The sequence below is a fragment of the Anoplophora glabripennis genome, unplaced genomic scaffold (assembly GCF_000390285.2).
Source record: "Anoplophora glabripennis isolate ALB-LARVAE unplaced genomic scaffold, Agla_2.0 scaffold10, whole genome shotgun sequence".
In the NCBI taxonomy this organism is placed as follows: Eukaryota; Metazoa; Arthropoda; class Insecta; order Coleoptera; family Cerambycidae; genus Anoplophora; species Anoplophora glabripennis.
This window is the reverse complement of record NW_019416481.1, coordinates 1,307,907-1,316,405: the sequence shown is the minus strand read 5'-3', so window position 1 is coordinate 1,316,405 and position 8,499 is coordinate 1,307,907.

Here is an 8,499-nt window from a genome sequence, read left to right as displayed (position 1 = left end):
TGACACCAGAACCAGCATATATCAGGAAGGTATGCGATTTAAGGTAAAAATGTCCAGTAGTTTTTTTCTTTAAAAATATGTTACTTTCACTTGCAGCGAACTCTTTTGCTTTCAAAAGACCTTGGGCCCATTTTTATCTTCAACCTTGCAATATTTTTTCAACATCGAACAGTAGTCCACCATCATATTCGCGTCCTACTTTGATTTTTTTTTTCCATTTCCTTTAAATCATGGTGAAGTCGTTCACCAAGTTATTGAGGAAGTAATCCACATGAGAGTCCATAAAATGCAGTTGCAAGTTCATTAAATATCCAAGTTCTCTGACATTCCCTACTACAATTTCCTCGATTAGAGTTTTATTATTATGATCTGTGATTATCCAAAAAGTTTTTTTGTTACATTCGTTAAATTTTTCCATGGAGGTCTCTCAACATTTTACGAATATACTCCGTCGAAAATACTCCTTCAGTTTAGCATTGTTGATTTCGGGAAATGTATCTTCCAAGTACCATAATATTCACCTTTCTTATCCAAAGCCTCAATAATCTGTTTCATTAGGAGAGGTTGCTCATAGTGGTTCTTCTACCTTTACTCTCCCATAAATACAGATAGAAGATTTTTCATTTTTTTTGTCAAAATTCAGTTCCGTGTTTTAGCAAACGTGTAAGTTGCGAACAAGATATTTCACTGTCCATTTCACTGTCATCGCTTCGATCTTCGTATTTCTTCTTGTCTTCCTCTGTATCTTTCTCTTCATTGTCAGCTTCATTTTTAGTAACTCGCAAGGTGTCATTAACTTATTATGTTATGCAGTGTGCCGAAGAACTAATTTCCATAGTTGAGATGTTTATTTATTTAATTACAAAAGTACAATTTCCACTGAAAATAAATTATGGATACAATAAATTCTATGATAAAAATGGAAGAGGTTAATTTCACATAAACACGCAAAAAAAATTTGCTTCAAATATACAACATTTGATATTAAAGTATCTCGCGTTTATATAAACGCAAGAAATTATTTTCTTCTTTCAGGAAAATTATTTATTTATTTAAATACTATAAATTTCTACCCAGAAATATAATTTCTTACTTTAAGAATAGGCAGCATTTAAAATAAATATTTGATACTTACGGTTAATCGAATTCTATTCTTAATTTTATGATCTATATAAATTTTATAGAAACATGTTTTGTATTGCATATTAATGCATCATTTGTTTAATACAAAAGTGAATAGTTTTGGTCAAATGATTGTATATACTTATTTTAAGAATATATTTGGATATAAGAGCTGGGTCTCTCATGAACGACTCGCACGAATGTGCCGGCACATAATCTTGTGCCGTGAACGAACGACTCGCACCGAAGGAGCTAATCGTCCATACCAGCATTGAGCGAGCACTGAACATTGAACGAGCCGAGAGACGAGCGCGCAATACTCGATTGTTCCACTCCAGCTCAAGAGTCAGAGGTAAATACCAAAAATAAATGTTTATTATTAGAACACTGTAGAATATTTTAATAGGACATATAACTGTTTAAAGCTGCAATAAATTATTATCAAGATATTAAAAATAGAATAAAGTTTATCTCTCGTAGGTATAAAAAAACGGAAAAATTATTAAATTAACAAAATCATCTCAAATGCAGTTATAGGCAATAGTTAAAAAAATTTTGCAAATTATGTAGATGCCTATTACAAATTATAATTTAAAAATATAATTTGGGAGGCTTTTTCACCTTGTAAACTACTTCGTTTAGCAGTAACAATTTGCCCTGCTTTGGAAAAAATTCTTTTCCCCGTACCAGATGATGCTACGACATGTAGTAAATAAGAGTTGTTAAATTATATAGAAAATAATAATAGAGACAGAAATTGTTGTTTTTTTTAGGTGGTTTTCCCAGTTCTAAAAAAAAAAACATAAAATCGATTAGCCATCTTTATATATGAAGGCAAAGGAAGGCGTAAAGAATAGTGTCATTTGTAATAAACACGATTGTGTGTGTTACTTGTTAAAACATTTTCTGAATAAGTGCCACCTCCCGCCATGCCAGTTGTGCACATTAGGCACAGCTACAACTCGAAAGAGTAGGAGTGACGAGTGTTTACTTGAGCAATTGTCGGCATAGTCAACATTCAACATCTTGCACGTGTCGTTCAAATGAACGACTCGCGTTGAACGGCATACTTAAATGAGTTGTGCCGCACGTGCCAACACACCCAAAATGAACGAGCGACCCAGCACCCAGCTCTAATATTAATGTATCGTTTGTTTAATACAAAAGTGAATAGTTTTGGTCAAATGATTGTATTTACTTATTTTCTATACTTATATTTGGATATAAACATTTCTCAGTAATAAAAAATATTTTGTTTCACTCACAACACAACACCTAGTATAACAGCTAGGTAGGATCGTACGTAAGTTTAACCAACCAGACATAGGTCGGTTTGTGACTTATTGATGGTCCTCATCACTATGTCTTTAGAAAGATTTAGATACTTCAGTGTCGTTACCTCAAGGAAATGTGTACAGGGTGTTTCTAAAATAGGGTTCCAAACTGCTGCGTTTATAACTCATTAAAATAAGCCAAAATGTTCCTATTAACATGTGCCCTAAAACGCACCCTTAGGAAGTTATATGCCCTTAAAAGGGCTCAAACAAAACTGTCTTTTTTCTGTTATTGACAAAACGGTCGCCGTTTTTCGACATGCAAATCTTATGCGTCCCATTTGGGTTGGTGAAGGGGGGTCTTCGGCCCGTAATTTTTTTTATTTCAATTTTTTTACAATTTTCTCTACAGATTTATAAAATCTTAATAATTTTACGTAAAAAATATTATTTTTGTCCAAATCGCTATTTCCAATGGTTTTCGAGTAAATTGAGTTTGAAAATTACTCTGCTCTTTAAGTGATTAGGCCAAAAATTACAAAAATCTGTTTACCATGGCAAATAAAAGACTGACGTTGCCACAAAGCTTAACAATTTAAGTTATTGATAAACTGTCAATTGAGCTTTGCATTTTGCAAAGCATTTTATGAGTTGCAATAATATTGTATACTTAAATTTTCCACTCACCACTTTTACTAATTAAATACTGCAAAGCAAAAGTTTGGAACCCTATTTTAGAAACACCCTGTATAATCCAGGGTGTCAATTTTTTCAATTTCTTTTTGATCTTTTTTACATAAGTTGATACATAAATGTATACTACTACTACTACGTCTACGTGTCTCATGATTTATTTCTATTATTTTATTCATCAAATTCAATAAAAAAAATTATTAGTTCGTTGATATTTATTTTTAGAAGTCGCTCGAAAACATTTTAGGTACACTGTTTTTAAAGTTAAAATAATTATTAGTGACCTTTAGAAATTAAAATATCGATTTGAAATTTTCAGAATCGAGTTTTTTTCAACATAGAGAATGATAAAATAACGAGACCAAAAAAATTAAAGAAAAAAATTCAATTTTTGACGATTTTGAAAATTTTTTTAAATCTTGAGCGACCTCTAAAAAATTTTTTTTAGAGCTGATTTTTTGAGGGGATGATAAACTAACATATTCCAAAAAAAATTTTCGTTTTTTTTTTGGGCCCTAACAGTAGGAAATAATCAAATAAATTATAATTTAATTTTGCAAATCATAAAACATGTATTGTATTAAATTCATTGGTTTGTCAGAGCGTCCTAGATATAATGTCAATCTCTAGACGTAAATTTTATCAATAATACAGAGAAGAGTTTGTAAAAATTACAAAATCCTTTTTTTAATGGTAGATATATTGGATATCTCACCGTAGTTTTCTATTAGGATCAACTTTTCTTAATAGCGATTGTCGGTATTGCAGAAAATAAAGGTACTTTACTCTTGAGCAAAATTTACATTTTTCGACAAACCTCGTATACGACTGCAAAAAACTTAAATCTGATACTTCATTTTGGGTTTTAGGCCATGCAGAACTTTTTATCAAGAATAATTTTTTTTCATAAAACCAATAATAAAAAAAATTCAATATGGCGCCGACTTAATTGGACACATTGTATATAAACCAAATTAAAAGTAATAGGTAGTAATCATAATGCACGAATGCACTTTGTCACTTAGTTTAATCTTAGTTTCATATTGTCTTGATTTATTTTGATTTGATTTTTCTAATGGTGGTACTGTTGTAGAAACTGATTCTTGTCGCTGACTTCGATCAAACGATCTAGATGGTGTAGGAGGGGCACTATTTCTTTTGGTTACACTCAAGTCGCGCTCCCAGCATCCTTGAGTTGATGTGGATTGTATATTTCTTCATTTACATATAGTCTATTTTTCTTAATGTAACACTTTTTGTTTCCGTCTTGTTTAGCTTCTATAGAATTTTTAATTCCTTGTCTACTTTTCAAAACGTTCTTATACATATAATCCTTCTAATGTGACATGTTGTTCATTTGTCATTTGTCATGCAGCTAATACTTTAACTTTAAGCGTGAATCTTTTTATATTTAGAATCTGCTGATAAAATTCTATTGTACCTATTTATAAATCTTGGATACTCAATATTAATTATTATTATTAATTATGTAAATAAGTTTATGCAGATTATTTTATGAATTATTATGAATTGTGTTATTATTGTGTTAACGAAATAAGTACTCAGAATTGGAGTATGTAAAACATGTCAAAATATGATGAAAACCTTAGTAGGGGTATCTCAGAAAACAGTTTATAATTTCGGTTCAGGAAGTAGAAAAAGAAATTGTAAACTTTTCCCCATGGTTCCGCATTTTATTACTTCCCTGTAGCAAATTTTGATTTGTATATTATGCCGATTATTAAGCATATAAATAGTAATACAACCCCAAAATTTCGCGATTTAATATTTAACCGTTTTGAAGTTATGCAATAAAAACTGTTTCCTGAGTTACCCCTTCAAGGGACTGTATCTCCCTTAGGGGCCGCCACTGACAAAAACTCTACTAAGCTTTTCATCATATTTCGACATGTTTTATATACTCTCCAATTTTAAGTACTTATTTCATTAACACCTTGTATATTTATCTGACATTGAGATGTACTTTGTTAATTAAAAATATGAAGTTTTAAATAAAAGTCATCTATTAATTACCGTAGACTAGTCTCATCAATTATAAAGTGGAAAGTCAAATATTGTCTATTCAAATTAAAAAGCAAATATTAAAAGGGGTTAAAAACAATCGTTATTTTGTGATAATTTGCAGACAGTAGTACTCACTGCAAACACATGTAGTTATATAAGTGAAGCAAACATGGCGTACTTTCTATGTTGACTGAAGTAATATTAGCAAATACGCCGAATAATAGAACGGCATTATATAGACCAGGAGAACTAGATGTTTGTGGGTATAATGCTCATAAGTGCCTGATTTTTTGTGAGAAGGTAGAAAAAGTGGTATACAACAACATATCTTTAGCCGTAAAAAATAAAAAAATACTATTTTTGTTTATAAGCCATAGAAACTGTGATTTTAGTGAAATTTCACTAAATTTCACGAATTTCACATTTCACTTATAACTTTTGTCCGGACGATTTTACTGCAAAAAACTAAAATTCTTTTTTGTTTGTCTTTTCAAGACGAACAAAACGTACCCACGTACGAAAAAAAATATTGATCCAGTCAAAAATTATTAATAAAAAACATTAATTTTTTTGCAATTTAAATAAATATTAATAAAAAGCTTATTAATAACAATGATGTGTATTGCTTATCTCCAACTATTCATTTTTACTGACGAATAATCTGTGCGAAAGCTGGAAACCGTAAGTTGAATATTTTGCGAGTTATGGCCTAATAAACAAATTAACTAATAATCAATCCCCACATGTTTGGGGGTCACCCGTATTCGCGCTAAATGTTTTATTGGTATATTTCACTATAAGCAAAAAAATATATTCAAAAAAATTCAATTTTGCGACCTAGGGAATTTATTTTGTAAATCTGCTTAGTTGCAAAATGAAATATTTACTATAGTTTAATACTTATGCGCGATTTGATTACATACATCGATAGAGCAAAATATGTCTATATTTGTATAAAATTATAATTTATGTAAAGTCTCATTGTAAATACTGTATATATATTTTTAATAAAATAAGATTTATCTTACATCACGTTAATTAATAATAATTGTTATAATTGTTATATATGTATTCAACATTATTTATCCTTTAAACATTACTTTCTCGATTCCATTGTAACTTATATTGCAACTAGAATCTCAAAAACTAGATAGCGCGTGATTAAACATACTTTTTGATTTTCATTTTTTCTAATTACATAGACTGTTAGTCACTTAAATATTCGCGGATATTGTTAATTTCAATGTCGAAAATACAACAAATAATCTTTTTAAGCAATGGTTTTCGTATAATATATAGTGTTTATACATGATATATATATATATATTTTTTTAAGTTTTTATAACAATTAATAATTGCAATTGTTCATTAAAAATAACTGTTGATATCAACAGGTAATTGCATTATCATTTTCATCAAATTCTTAATATAAATACTCATAATAAGTAGCAAAGAAATATGCATATTTTATTAATGCGCTTTTGACGGTTGTATTTATCAAAATTTGTTATTTTAAGCGGCATAAATAGATTCCTCTCGCCGCGTAGTACTAAATTAAAAAAAAATGAGTCATTTATCATAAATAGTTATCGAGAAAAGCGATGTCACAGTTGCGCTGTTGATTTTGAAGACGCGCGAACAGTTTTTTTCGGTAGTGAAGATGCGTCTCGATCGCTTCCCCCACTCCGCCACCGCGCTCGAGCTATTGGAATTTCGATTGCTTGGCCGATTTTAAACAATTATTTAAAGTTACTTAGCATGCCCCGTAAACTTGATATTTTATTGAAAGACAGTGCTGCGTCTTCCGCTCACGGCCATACATATTTTTTTTCGATACTCATCTAAATGTTTAAACAATAGACCGTCAACTTTGACTGCCCGTAGCTCCTTTGTTTATTAACGAATCTTGACGATTTTTTTTTTAAATAATGGTCTTTGAGAGCTCTATCGATGTATGTAATCAAATCGCGCATAAGTATTAAAATATAGTAAATATTTCATTTTGCAACTAAGCAAATTTACAAAATAAATTTCCTAGGTCGCAAAATTGAATTTTTTTGAAAAATAACAATGGGATCCGATAGCTTATAGTGAAATACACCAATAAAAAATTTAGCGCGATTACGGGTGACCCTCAAACATGTGGGGATTGATTATTAGTTAATTTGTTTATTAGGCCATAACTCGCAAAATATTCAACTTACGGTTTCCAGCTTTCGCACAGATTATTCGTCAGTAAAAATGAATAGTTGGAGATAAGCAATACACATCATTGTTATTAATAAGCTTGTTATTAATGTTTATTTAAATTGCAAAAATTAATGTTTTTTATTAATAATTTTTGACTGGATCAATATTTTTTTTCGTACGTGGGTTCGTTTTGTTCGTCTTGAAAAGACAAACAAAAAAGAATTTAACTTTTTTTGCAGTAAAATCGTCCGGACAAAAGTTATAAGTGAAATGTGAAATTCGTGAAATTTAGTTAAAATTTCACTAAAATCACAGTTTCTATGGCTTATAAACAAAAATAGTATTTTTTGATTTTTTACGGGTAAAGATATGTTGTTATATACCACTTTTTCTATCTTCTCACAAAAAATCAGGCACTTATGAGCATTATGCCCGAAATGGTCATTTTCAGGCTAAATTTCCTGGTCTATATAATGGAGTTACCAGGTCTGCCATTTAGGCAGAATGATATCTCCTGTCAAGTTAAAAGTCAAAGCCAGTTTTTCCAAAATTTTATCTATAGGGTGTTTCAGGTGGAGTGAATCAAACTTTAACCACAAATAGAACTGAATAAATAATTAAGAATTGCCTTATAAAGCATGGGTATATGTCTCCCTGTTCACTGCACCGTATTGGTCGATTGTTAAAATCATATTTTTTCGAAATCTTTGGTATGCTTATAACAAATTGATTCTTTGGTGTGGTGTTAACATTTGCACATGTGCATAATTTACTGTAAAAATTTACAAATTTTTGTAGGTCCGTGGCGTAGGAATGGGTAGTAAAGCAGGATTTTTTTACCCCAAAGTCAAGCACAAAGATCACAATTAATGAGATGAAGAAACGTAAGAATCTAAATGATAGTACGCGAAAGTGACAATTATTAGTATAATTAAATTAAAATTAAAATTAACGAAACTGTCGCCATGAAAGATGCCTACTATGTGAAAATGTTAAAAAAAAGTTACTATTCTGAGCCATTATTTAAAAAAATTCTGACTACGCAGAAATCGAAAAAAAGTAGACAGTCTTTCTTCAAAAAAGTCTAATTCATTAAAAAATAATATTATTTGCTTGATAATTCAAAGGAATAAAAAAATTCGAAAAATTCATGTTCAGGGTAGTTAAACTATCCTTATTTATAACCTATTTTGAT